Raw genomic sequence first — 14,903 nt, 5'->3', positions numbered from 1 at the left:
CAATATCAGTATGAAGGTGCAATAACAAGGATTTGTGAATATTAAATACTTAATGCTATTTAAAATAATTACACAGGCCTGCGATGAAAAACTTTTTTTTTTAAATTTACCACTCCTTTATGTATTTTTGTGTGCTAAAGCCAGAAATGACATAAAAAATGGCATGTCACGTACCATTTTTATACAAAACTATATTTTGTTTTATATTATGAATATAGGCCTACTAAGTTAATAGTTTTGTTGCATCCATAAAGCACTAATGTAAAATTTTGTACAAACCTATTGCTGAGGATCAGAAACATAATCTAGAAGGCTGTGTGAAGTAGAGTGTGAAAGTCCTGGATAGTTTGAACTCAATATTTACTAAGAGATTTAGGATTACCCAAGGAAAAAGCAGAGCTCTTACATTCCAGATTAAAAGAAATAAATATGCTGACATCAGGAACATTTTTCTTAATTGGTACAGGAGTAGAGAAGAATAATTTATGCCCTACTCTTCATAAGTATACTCTTAGTATACTGCAGATATTCCTGGTTTGATACATAAGTTTAATGTTCAGTACGAAGTGAATGAATGGAAACTTTTATCAATTCCTCCAAAAAAACTCTGAAGGCAGTGATCAGTGTCTTTGTACAATGGCAACAAGTATGTTTCATTACCTGTTGGTCATTCGGTACATCTTAAGAAACTTATGAGAATCTTGAACTGGATCTTATTAAAGAGCTGGACGATCTGTGGAGATCTGAGAGAGTTGTGAATGCTTCTTGGTCAGCATGTTGGATATACTAAGTTTCCATATTTCCTTTATGAATGGGACAGCAGAGCAAGAAGCAGTCATTGAGAATAAAAACACTGGCCACAAAGAAGTCTCTTGAATCTCATACAAGAGGAAAGGCAACAAAGCAACTTCACCATGAAGAGAAGAAGGCAATATAAAGCATTTGATTAAATGTGAGTTGTTGCTTATGACAATCTACTAGTTTTTGTAAAATATCATCATTGTAATCATTTCACGTATTAGACCTAGGGGTCTGTTACGGTCTCTATCCAGCGCTTTTTCAGTCTTCCGAAGTTCCTTCAGCCTCTTCGAGTATAGCATAAGATCAGTTTTGGCAAGTGGTTGGAGGGCATCCTGGCAACATGTTCTTTCCAGTTCAGTCTATATTGTTCTGTGTACTGGGTAATTAAATCTACTTTTAGTTCTTTAAGAATGCTATTTCTTTAAAGAGTAACCAGCAGTTCTTCTCATAAATCGCATTCTGGCTGTTGTGAGTCTCCTTTCCTCAGCCTATATGATGGTCCAGGCTTTGCTTCCACATGTGAGAACTGGTCGAGCAAGAGTTTTATATATTCTGAGTCTAGTGTGTTGCTGAACTTGAGAAGGCTTAAAAACCTGATTGATTACACCTACGATCTTGGTGAATTTGGACATTTTAATCTTCATATTTTCTCATCAGCAAATGAGAGATTGCAGCCAAGATAATTGAATGAATTAACATGTTCTATTAAAACCCTATTTACACAAATTTTACTCTGAATTGGTTCTGTGCCTAAAATTGCTGTGATGAGACCGTCATATCAAATTGGGAAGCAGTATTTTCTGAGTTATGTATGACACGCTGGAGTTCGAATTCTGTTCTTGCACTAATAACCTGGTTGTTGCAAATAATAATGTATCGATATGTGAATTTCGAGCAGGCAGGATTTAGGCCTCACCGGGCATGTGTTGATCAAATCAACACACTGAGAATTATCATTGAGCAGTCACTAGAATTCTGCTCACCTTTGTACCTGGTGTTTATTGACTTTGTAAGAGCGTTTGATACTCTGAATCACACAGCCATCTGGCAGACTCTATGCGAAAGAAGAGTTCCTATCAAACTTATAAACATCATTAAAGAATTATATCGGAATGCCAGCTGCAGAGTAATTCATAAGAATAACATTGGAGAAGTCATTCATGTCGGCATAGGTGTAAGGCAAGGCTGTGTGTTATCACCGCTCCACTTTAACCTGGTCTTAGAGGCAACTCTAAGAAGAGTGAATGTTTCCCCTAGAGGAATCCATTGGGGGCTCTCCGGTAGACTATAAGATCTCAACTATGCAGATGATATCTGTCTCTTAGCCCATTTCTTTAAAGATATGAAAGCCAAACTGCAACAATTGGAAAAGGAAGCACAGAAGGTGGGTCTTCAAATCAATGCTAATAAAACCAAAGAATTGCGCATAGGTACCAATCAACCTACTCTTCTAACTCTAAGCAGCGGCATAATTGAAAATGTGAAGGAATTCTCATATTTAGGCAATATAGTCTCCCAGAATGGTGGTACAGATAGCGATGTGAGAGTAAGAATAAAGAAGGCAAGATATGCCTTCGGGCTGCTAAAGTATATATGAAAGAGTGCTGCCTATACAATAAATACTAAACTGAGAATTTTTAACACAAATGTCAAATCCGTGCTTTTATATGGCTGTGAAACCTGGAAAATAACAAACTATTATCAATCAATTACAAGTTTTTATTAATAGATGTTTGAGAAATATATTAAAAATATTTTGGCTGGTCCAGATATCCAACGAAAACCTATGGTTAAAAACTAAACAAAAACCAGTTGAATTTGAAATTCGGCATAGGAAGTGGGGATGGCTGGGACATACACTTCGCCGACCTCCAGATACCCCGCCAGGAAGGCACTGGATTGGAATCCGCAGGGCAGAAGAGGAATTGGCAGACCCAAGATAACATGGAAACGAACTGTTCTCACAGAAGCAAAAACGATGGGGAAGACATGGAGTGAGATTAAGGCGTTGGCCAGGAATAGAGTCAGATGAAGAAGCTTTCTGAGAGCCCTATGTTCCACCTAGGAATGATGGGAATATTGACTGATTGATGAGAATTTCGGCTTAGTGGGATTCCAGCATGAAAATTTTGTCTCCATAAGTGAATAATATGATTCATGTATATAATACACAGGAATGGAGAAAGGCCGGATGTATACCTTTAATATTTGCCACAGGATATGTTTCACTTCATCACTTTTCCATATTAAATTCAATAACGCTACATTCACATTGCTAAAAGCGTCAATGCATGTTCCGGAAAAATGGTACATAATAGGGAAAATCTGAGCTCAGTTTTGGATTCAGCATTCCAAGAAACTATAAATGAATTGGGGATTGAAGAAACAGCACGTCATGAAAACTAAATTTTTCAGTAGGTACAAAATATGGTATTACTGGTGGTAGACTACATCATTGGTTTCTTCAGACAAAAGCCTACTAGATGTGTCGTTTTATACCAAATTTATTGCAATCTAATGAATATTGTTAATTAAATAAATCAATATATATTAGCTTGACATGTGCTGTTTCTGCAAGGAATCAAAATTGTAGTATAATAATTTCAGTTCAACTAAACTTTATTTGTCAAATTAGGGACATTATATATGCATAGGCCTACTGTGTACTTAAAATATAAGTTCAGCATATAAATGAACTTATTTTTTCACAATAGGCAACTGAAGAATATCATTGTAAAATTCTTGTTATTCATGTGGTATGTAACGCACTAGTTTGCGTATATCGTCAAGCTTCTCTCTTTGAATTGGCACGATTTTGTCGGGATATGCAAATGAAAAAGGTAAATATAGTATTCTCCTTTGTACTTACAAGCACACATTCTCATGGGAGCAGATAAAAAATTAATCTTTTTTCTTCCATCATTTTAATAATATCAAAAGAAGTGCTTACACAAATTTTGACCACTCAAGCACAATTACGAAGGCCGTAAAAAAATAAGTTTCCCTGGGACAGTTTACAGAAAGAGAACAAAATTTCATGAAAAGTTTTATTGGAACAGATATAGCAATTGTTGAGTTATTTTTCAACGTATTCACCACCAGAATTGAGACATTTGACATTCTGTGAGATCAATTTTTGTATCTTTGTGTCGTAGATGTCTGTCGTCTGGAATCGGAACCAATGTGTCGGCACATGATTGTCTTCGATATGAGTTGTTTCTGTGTGGTTCCAGGATTTCACAGGTCTCCAAATGTGAGACGCTATACTGACATATGTGGTTTCTGCATGGAATTATAGCCCTATATCAACAGTCCATGAAACTCGAATAAACTCATTTTGACACAAATAGTGACATGTGCTATTTCTGCAATCCCTGATTCAAATGTAGCATAAATTTTTAGAAAAGTTTTTATGGCCCTTAATTTTGCAGCCTGTGTTATCCTAAAAGCTGCATGTAGAAACTAAGGAAAATTCTGAAACACTTCTATATGCAGGTATAAAATATTTTTAAAGGCAACGCCTAAAGAAACGTTTTTATGAGTAACAGCTCATAATTCGATCACAGATTAACTATTATGGGAATGACATATCAGTTTCCCATATCTCAAACTCAAATTCAAATGCTGGTGAACCCAACTGGATTTTATGATGGACAAAAACGAAGTTGATTTTTTTTAGGGTAACATGCGTCTCCTCTGCCAATACCATCCTCACCTACTGCCAGAATTGCTGACAACTCGGTGTTTGCTGTGTCACATTTTAAATAAATTGGGACTGGGCTGTCTTAAGTTATCACTCATGAGACAACTAAGCCAAGAGATAAAAGTTGGCCAGTTCCTTTCCTCCTCCATTGCATATATTGCTGACTAGTAACATATTACACTAATCAGATTTCAGATGCATACAAACAATTGTTCTTCCTCAGACACATATCGTTAAGCGAGATGTACTGCTTGATAATATGGTAGATTAGCCAGAACCTCAATCAAAGGTGAGTACAATATGGTTCGCTATAATTTAGAACAGCTTTATTTACAACTGTTACCAATACATGAAGCATAAAAGCTATAGAAAGTGAATGGAAGTCGAAAAGGAAGGTAAATAGTTCATTGTATACAACAGTGATAACCAGGGAACGGATTTATATGGACTAAAAATATATGAAATATGTAAATATATATGTAGTTATTTTTACCAAAATATGGAATTAAATATGGATTTTTACCAAAATATGGAATTAAATATGGACTTAAAATTATAAAAAAATGACTATGTACGTTAAATATTGGTACATTTTAATCAAACTAAACAAAAAATATAATGGACGTACCTTATCTTCCAATGTAGTTTCAACAAAACACAATTTTTATTGTCTGTTACCATAACAATAGGTTACAAACATTTCTTTCAAGTGCTGAAAAGTGAATCTTCTTCTATTGTCTCTGAGGATAGATTTATACTGACTAAAAGAGCGTTCGACGTCACAAGAAGTAACTGGTACATAATTCAATTTCACAATGTCTGCTGGGGATAAGTCCAAGTTAATCTTCACTGTTGATTCACCACTCATCACAGCAACAACCTTTTGTAGTTCTTCATATCCAGGGTTTTTTGAAAGTACAGTGTCCACCTTAGCTCTTACTGCATCTGCAACTTTACCTCTACCACGATTCAGTTGTTCCACAGTACTATTTATAATTTCAAAACTTTCAGATAGTGAAAGGTGCCTATTTTGGAGACTTTTGAACGTTTTTATGATGCATGAAAATGTATGCTGAATGTGAGCTAAGTCATTCTTCACACTTATGTCACAGGTAACTGTTTTCGCAGTATCAATTGAGACTGCATCTTCAGAGTCCAATGCAAGGAGAACATTGTTAATAGAGTCTATATGTTCGGCATAATATTCAACTGCTTCTAGCCATGTACCCCATCTAGTTAAAATTGGCTTTGGTGGCAATGGAATTTCAGGGTACATTTCTTTCAACACGTTAACTCTACTGGGAGCTTTGAGAAATACTTTTTTCACTGATGAAATCAACAAATCTACTTTAGGGAAATTGTCTCTGACCACTTCTGCCACACGATGAAATGCATGCGCCACACAAGTAAAATGAGTCAATTTAGGATATACAACAGATAATGCTTGTCCAGCTTTGACCATATAAGGGGCAGCATCGCTAATAAAGAATAACACATTATCGTACATAATACCCTTTGGCCACAGGATACCCATAGCTTCGTTGAACAGTTTAACTATAGTTTTGTTATTGCACTTTTCTAGAACATCACAATGTAAAAGAATTCGTTCAGAATATTGTTCACTTAACAAACCGATAACTACATTACCAACAAGTCTACCTTCTTTGTCGGGAGTCTCATCAATGGAAACCCAAATTGAACTATCTTTAATTTCATCTCTTATCTTCTGTATTGTCTCATCGTAGATGGATGGAGCATACGTCTTCCTAAGTGTTGACTCATCCGGGATTGTATGTTGAGTATATTTTTCAAGGAATTCCCTGAAGACCTTATTCTTTAGTTTGTAGAGAGGAATATCAGCAGAGATGAGAGAACGGCACAGGTCGATGTTAAACTCAGATCTTACATTCGATGTTGTTGGTTGTGTTAAAAACAATTGTCTCTGCTTGGAATTTAGTTGTTTGTTGGCCTGATGTTTACTAGTTGTAATGTGTTGTTGCACCAGGAACTTTTGTGTAGATGATACTGCACACTGACACAAATTACAAAATAATATTTTATTGTCAGTTGATAAACCATCTTCTTTAAATTCTGAAATGTAACTTGTTAGTTTTGATTTTAAATTGACTGAATGACGTACTTTTGGCATATTTACCGTCTTTATAGTATGATTTACAAAACTGAACCTATGTGTACTCTGACTGGCATTTAACTGTTGAGCTGCACAACTGAAGTCTGTTAAAAATTTTAAATTAAATTAATACAGTTTTGTAACTTACTTTCCCATTGTTGATAGGACTGCTAATTTTCAAATAACTCTGATGTTAAAGGGATTACTGAACATGTGTTTAAATCTCTATTGTTGAAATGTATTTTTAAAAGTTAATGGAATTTTGTTTTGTTTTATTGTTAAACCTAATATAATATGGACTGTTTTATATGAAATATGGAAAATATATGGAAATTAACGAAAATATGTACTAAACTCTAAAATATGGAAAAATATGGAAAATAAAAGTAGGATTTTTCAACCCTACACATTGTGAAACATAAAGATAATGCAAAATATAAATTATATTAGCTTTATAAGTAAATATGTATTTACATATAAATCCTTTCCCTGGTGATAACATAATTAGCAGAAGATTGTGGCCTGCAAGATCACCTGATTAAATCCATAGGTTTTAGCTGTGCAAAATACTGAAGGGGAAAATGTACGAAAATAACCCACATATAACAGAAGAATTAAAAGACAATATTTGGGCTGTGATAGTGAAAATTACACGCTGGACTTCAAAGAGTGCCCCAGAACTTACACAAGAGGTGTCAAATATATCTTAACTATAACATTACATTTGTAGAGCATTTTCAGACTGTCGTGTAAAAGTAGGAGTGACTATATTGGATAAATTTTCTCTCCTTCATACACAGTCATCCAATGGCTTCCACTCACAGAACCTGCTTCTTTGCTTTCCTTCCAGTGTCCTGTAGGCATATGACTAGCACAGGTGATTCATAAATAAGAGACCCCATATAAGGCAGTCATAGATGATATGCACAAAATATCACATTTATCTCTCTGCCTACAAACTGAGGTAAAGAGAGGGAATTCATTGAGATTGAAGTGAGTAAACTGTCCTGAAGCTCTATTGCTAAGTGAAGCACACAATGTATTCTGTTCAAACCTTCCACATTTCAATAAATTATTGTAAGAAATTGTTAACTCGAGTTCTAGTTGGCCATGACATCAATACATTTCATTATCCTTTTCTATAATGAATATAAAAGAATGGTGAGTGGTGCAAAGAAATCAGTGACAAATGCATAGACACACATCTGATGGAAAAACAGCAGATCTAAGTTTCTAGCAACCAAAAGTGTTCTGAAACAATCAGAGGAAGCACATAAGAGAGTTTCTGAAGACAGAATGAAAGAAATTTGGGCAGAATATCAGAAGTCCAGACAAATTCATTTGCCAAACACCAAAAAAGTTACTGCCAACAAACAGCTCAAGGGCTGCACAAATTTTTTTCATTTATATCCATAAAAAAATGTAGATTATTTTGAGTACAAAGTCAGACAACAAACCAAGAATCTGGCTACAGAAATGCTGAGTCGAATTGGTATCAAATCTGTCATTCTTCAAAATAGCTTGTTCTATGATGAGGCCATGCTAAACTTGTTCTCATTCAACACTATGGATATCTCCATGTTGGTGTTTGTTGTATAGATTCGAGTTTCTCAGATGATGGATCGTTGGCAGAAAGGTTTGAGTAATCCTGAACACATTTCCAGGTTGCTGAATCAGAAGCAATGGATTCATTTTGTGGCCACCACATTAACCTAATTGATATGATATATTTATTCCACCAGCTTACATCGGTCGTGATGGCTCTTCACATTTCTGTATACAGTGCCATCACTACCTTGGATACATGAATTTCTGCTTACGCTTTTTCTAAACCTCCGGCTATTACATATAAATGACCCTGATCACTTTTCTATCACGTCCCTCACCTCTGTTTTCCTCCCTTCTTCTTATATTTGCCCTTCCCTTTCCTAGTTATCTATCTTATTCTTAATTAACTAAACAATGACTTCTCTCGATCTCTTATTAATTGGACCGAACATTGTTTATATTTGTTGAACTCTTTCATAGTTGTTAACTTATTTATTCATTTGAATCACTAACATTCACTAACCACTAATTCCCATTAATCTGATCTGTATATTTTCAGACAAAGTAGTTCCTACCATTTCATTACCTTTCCATTCCCACTTTCTTTATTATATTTGTATTACTACTTACTTATTATATCTTATCCTTTTTCACCATTATTCCCTTGGCTTACCATCTTTTCTGTCACTATCACTCTTTTCACTTTATCAGTTTCTTACGTTTTGTCACTCATGCCACTCAAGCACCAACCTCTTAAGTTATAAGTTTTCTGTCCCTTACTTCTTCCCACTGACAAACCTCTATTCGGTGTCCCTAATGTTGCTTCATCCCTTCCAGTTCTTAAAGAATCTTGTCTTCTTATCTTGGTATCTTCTTCATCTCTCGATCCCTTCTGTAGTTGCTGACCCATATTTGTTCTTCCAGCTGGATTCACTGAACTCTTTCTGCTGTTCTCAGCTCCTGTATGCCGTCCTTCTGTTCTCCCCTGTCTACCTGATGTCGTCATCATAATTTCAGTGCAAGACTCTTGTTTCTTCTTTAATTGCTTGTTGACATCCTCGTCTGCTGCTGTTGCTGAGCTATGCATTTCTCTGGTCGCTGGTCTCTCTTCCTGGTTCATGTTACTCGCTGACTGGTTCATTCCATCGCTTGCTAATCTTTCCTGTGTGATGACCTCTCCACCTTATAATTTTTCAAATAGTTCTCCCATCGTATGTTTTACTATAATGCTCCTTATTTCCTCTTTCATTGTCCCTAGCTCTTTATGGTTCAAATTTTCCAAGCAGAATTCCACATCAAACATCTGCCCATTTATCTTTAATTTGTCTCCATATAATCTAGCGAAATGACCATTTTTCCTTGCAGCCTTCATAAAAGGAATCAATATTCTTCTCCTGCATCTTACTTCATATTCAAAATCATGTTCCAGTCTAATATTTGAGTTTCTTAAGTACTTTCTTTTGCTCAAAATTTTTCTTTTGCCATTATACTTGAGAATATAACTAGTATAGGTCTATTTCCATTTTTCCCGATTCTGTATGCTTCTCTTATTTGTCCATCACTCACATCCATCCTGCACCAATCCCAGCACACTTTCATTACAGTCTCGTATGTTTCCAATGCCTGTTCCTTCTTCCTTTCCTCGATTCCAAAAAATATTAAGTTCTTTCTTCTCTGATCTTCTTCTAGATATTTCATCTTACTTTTCATTAGATCGTTTTCCTTCTGTAGCGTTTCCAACTTCTTGTAGATCTCTTCAATATTTGCTTCCAGTTTTACTCACTATTCGCCATTATTACTCTGCTATGCGATGTCAGTGTCAATGCCTCTACTACAATATTTCTCCACTGTCGAGCTCCCTCCGCACACGTCTATACTGATCCGCTGTTCGCTGTGGACTGACATTAACCTAATTATTACTTCACAAGATTTATTTTAGTTGGACTATGTTAACACTGTGTTTATGTGTCTAAAGTTTTAATTCCCAAACTTTACGAGCCTGCATATGTGATGTGATATGATTGCTAAAATAATGGACATGTTGGGCAGAACACAGTAAAAATTGCTTTCGGGTTGGATGTTATCATTGCCAGTAATGGATCACATGTAGAGATTTACTAATAAAAAATGTTAGGTCTACTTTTTTTTAGTGTCTTTAGCATTTCATACATAGTAAAACCTTGGATTACAATTAACTTGGTTAGCGAGTGTTTTGCATAACGAGTGAACAATGAGAAAACATTTGTTTGATAAACGAGCGATGTCTTGCAATACGAGCAGTGCGATTTGTATGTAACTTGCTTCGCTTGTGAGCAACAACAAGAGGCAATGGAGGGGATCTCGTCTGAGGAGGAAGAGGAGAAAAGAGAGGACGAATTCCTCGCTTCAAATGAGATTAAAGAGATGTTTAAAAAGTGGGAAGCAGTACAAAATTTGTTCAAATTCACCATCCTGATAAGGTTGTAGCAGTGCGTGCGATAAATCTGTTTAACGACAATGTCACATTTCCGAAAAATCCTCAAAACGAAGCAAAAGCAGGTGTCATTGGATAGGTTCTTAGTCAAGCAAAAGATTCGTCAGTCAAGCAGTCAGAAGTGGTTCCGTTAGTGATAGTGAAAATATTTTCTTTAAATGTTCAAGAAGTTTACTAAGTAGTAAAATACATGAAAGACACTAAAAAACAAAATAGCCTACAGTAAAGTAATTTGTGTTGCACTATTGTATTGAATTTTACCTAAATTATACTGTACTTCATATGAATAAAAGATTGTGAAACGAATTAATCAGAGTTTGCATTGCTTCTTATAGAGAAAGTCGCTTTGATATGCGAGAGTTTTGGATTAAGAGTACATTTTCGAAACGAATTATACTCGTAATCCAAGGTTTTACTGTAGTTTCATTTTCTCTACTTCTCTACTTTATGATTTATATGTTAAAACATGGAATGTTTGAGTAGAATATGCATCACTAATTTTTTAATACACATTTATATAATTATGAAAATATTCTGTAAGTAGCAAGACAAGCCAACTGTATCTATGTTAACTGTGCATTTCAAAATAATTAACATGGTCTACGGCCTACTTGTGAATGAACAGTGAGTGTTTATTGGATCTTTGACAATATTTAAGAGAATTCTTTAACTAACAAACATGACTCTGTTCAATAATTTTGGTGCTATTCTTATTCATGAATGGTGTTTGACACTTTTTTTAATGCTGAAGGCCTCCGCCTTTGTTGGTTAAATTCAAAATTTTCACTGCTGGTATCAGATACTTCAATAATACTTGTTTTCGCAGCCCATATTATTTATTTAAACTACTGCTTTCAACTGTGCCGTTACAATGACAATTACACAATGTTGCCAATACATGAGCATGACGGTTACCTGTGACATCGTTACTAGTTGAATTTTTGTTTTTCTTTTTCTCCCCCCGCCCCGTTCTCAGTATTAATGAGAGGTAAGTTGGTGCCACTGTTAGCACCAAGATTGCCTAGGGTTTGATGAGGACATGTATTAGTGTAAATGTGATGCACTGTCAGTGATAAGGTTAGGTAGGGTTTCATGAATTGATATATGTGTCAATTAGGCGCACTATCAGTGATAAGGTTTGGTGGGTTTGATGAGGAGATAACTTATATTAGTGTCAGTTTCACGTAGGCCTACTATCGATTTCTACGATATTCCCTGGACCACATCATATTTCCCTTTCATTTCATTGTGACGTATTATTATATCTTTGAAAACATGCATTTTCTTTCAGTGCATTAAAAGAACTGCCGTTATACTCAGTAAATCTTGCACTTGACTAGTGCAGTGAATTCTTAAAGAATATTAGTCACGAATTTTACTACCAACATTACAATGCTCAATGGTTCGGTATGGCACAGTCACTAGTGGCGAGCATAGTCGGCGCTGCTCTGTAGTCTGCATTATCCACTTGTTCTTTTATGTATTACAATCTAGTTAGTAACTATCATCATCAGTAGCAGCAGTTGCTTCATCTTCCTGTCATGGTATAGTCTTGTAAGAACTGTTACAATCTACAAGAAATTTTTCATCCATCTCTTCATGGGGAATTCCAATGATCTTCTCCCATTTGGGCAATAACTCAGAATTGTCCTAGAGATTCTGGATTTTGACATTCTGTTCACATGCTGATGCCAATTATTTTGATACTGATGAATAGGCTATATGAAGAGATGGATTCCAAACTGGCCTAAGTCCAAATGACAAGTTATAAGAAAAATGGCAAAAACTGATCAAATAAATTTGACGCCCCTAGTGTCAGCATATGTTTTTTTTTCAAAAGGATCTAAGTCAACGCCTAGGGGAGTCTGTTAAATAAACTTACACAGTTATATATGGGCTTGAAAAGGATACATTAAAACGTGAATAAACAAGTTAAAATCTTAAGAAAAAAAAGGACTTAGAACACTTTGGAATTTATCTCTTCATATAGGTATAGTCAAATAAGCTTATGGTCACCATGTCAAGTCATGTCAAGGATATAGGCTATATAAAGTTTAATAATTCCTATTTGAAAAGATTATTCATCACAATGCAATACATTATTGCCCAAATATCAAAATAACATTCTCAATATAGCCTAAATTACTTGTGTCAGCACACCTATCTTGGTATTTTTTATTAGTAATACTGTATCTCGAAGATCACTTCATATGGAACGGCCAACATAAAATTTGTAAATCTACCAACCTAACCACTTCCATCCAAAAAGTGACATCATCAAGTGACGTCATAATGTCACTTCACTCCATTCTACAATCTAGCCAACATAAATTCTCATAAAACAATAACGATATCCTATAATCAAATAAACCCACCTGTCACTGATCCAAGATGATGTTAATCATAGTGACCAACGTTTTCTACCGAAATATCAAATAAACGGATGAATGCCATTTAGATCTATTAACTTATTTTTCAGTAATAAGTACTCTGATATTGAAGTGAACAATACTTAATACAAAAATGGTCATTATGAGATTGTGATGACGGATTATGATTGTGACGATAAAACAACGTCAAAATAGATTTCCCTTTCAGAAGCTACCTGTTAATGTCACCACATGATTTTTCATTTTCGAACATTTTACCTAACTCAGAATTAAACTTTTGGGTCTTCCACTGTGTTCTGTCCTGGTCATGGTGAAAAACCAAAAGTTTAAGTCTGATACCATTATTATTTTTATTACAACAGGCCTAATTATTTAACTTGCCTATTTAATGTAATTGGTCTAAATAACTGATACTTGAATACGGTATACATTATATCTCTGAGTTCCACACACAACAGAACACAAGTCACTTCACTTATGCAGTGTGATATTAAGCCGATATTATGGTTATCTCATTAAATGATAATGATACAGATATATTATAGCTGCATGTTTAAATTCAAACATTTACACTTACATTAACTTATAATACATTTACTTCGATTATCCTTATATAGGCCTACTAAACATAAAACTACTTTAAAAACAAAGTACAGCTTAATAATTACAGAAAAAGAGTTAGAGACAACTACAAATAAACGATGAAACTTTGATATCTCTCCACATTACGCTCGGGAGAGAAAACGAACGTAAATCATTTAAACCATTTCACATTCCTCGGCCTCATGTCACTTAAAATATCCTATCCTTTCAACTAACCCACTAACCTTGTCGCATACTTAGCCTATCGCCTCATTTAACCATTCTAACCCAAAACAAAACACATATCAGAAGTTAGTGTCGCGTGTGGTGTGGGGTGATATCGAAGATTGACGAAAAAAACATTGTGAGAGAGCCAATTTTTAATATTATATTGTAGTCTCTAAATTTAGATTACCGGTATCAGAATATAAGATGGACGTGTTTAACCTCAACATACAAAATTACACTAGACGTAATTAGCACATATATTGAGGTAATTAATTTCACGACTACAATAAGAACAATGAAATATCTTCATTACGACATAATTTCAAATCTTTATATATTAAAATTATGATTTAAATGTTCAATGCCTTGAAGCATGTGGGAAGAACGAATTACAGACGTTTGTCAGCTTCTAACAAAATTAACTTGTAAAACGCAAGCTAACAATAATTTGGGTGTAATTATATTTTAAAAATATTTACCTGCGTTTTTGTAGCGAAGAGCCGGTTAATTATCAATTATTAAAACGTGCTCTACTCTCACTCGGTTATAGATAAGGAAACACGTAACTTCACATCCGTTCTATAATGGTATGAGAATCATACATTTCAAAACATTGTATGAGAAACTGATATATCGTAACTGCAGCAAGTGCTCGTGATTTCGTGAAGTGATGCAAGTTTAAGGAAATTATTGAAATTAAACTAATGCAATATTCAGCATCTTATTCAGTATGTAAAGTATACATTGTACAATTTATTCGGTACAATATGTTTCCGGATGTAACTTAGAAACACACATCAACAAATCAAAGTCCATGTAATTTAAGGTGATCTATTATCAGGCAGTAGCCTACATCTCACTTGATGTGTCAGAGGAAGAATCTGAAATCTGATTAGTGAAATATGTAGCTAATCGGCGATGTATGCAATGAAGGGGGAAAGGAACTGGCCACCCTACCCCATTATCTCCTGGCCTAGTTGCCTCATAAGTGGTGCCATGTTGGTATTTTTGTGAGGTTCTGACCTGTCTTCGGACAGTTGACTAAAC

General features: G+C 34.9%; 1 protein-coding gene across 1 annotated transcript in view; it reads right to left on the bottom strand.

Moving 5' to 3' along the window:
• LOC138706084 (obg-like ATPase 1) overlaps positions 1 to 14,483 on the bottom strand; it is a 240,127-nt gene extending 225,644 nt beyond the window's left edge. Inside the window, exon 1 of the mRNA XM_069835025.1 lies at positions 14,336 to 14,483. The gene's annotated coding sequence lies outside the window, so the exon portion shown is untranslated. The remainder of the gene's footprint in view (positions 1 to 14,335) is intronic.
• Positions 14,484 to 14,903: the final 420 nt, after the last annotated feature.

This window comes from Periplaneta americana, chromosome 1 (genome assembly GCF_040183065.1).
Source record: "Periplaneta americana isolate PAMFEO1 chromosome 1, P.americana_PAMFEO1_priV1, whole genome shotgun sequence".
Classification (NCBI taxonomy): Eukaryota; Metazoa; Arthropoda; class Insecta; order Blattodea; family Blattidae; genus Periplaneta; species Periplaneta americana.
This window is presented reverse-complemented; position numbering and strand designations above follow the sequence as displayed.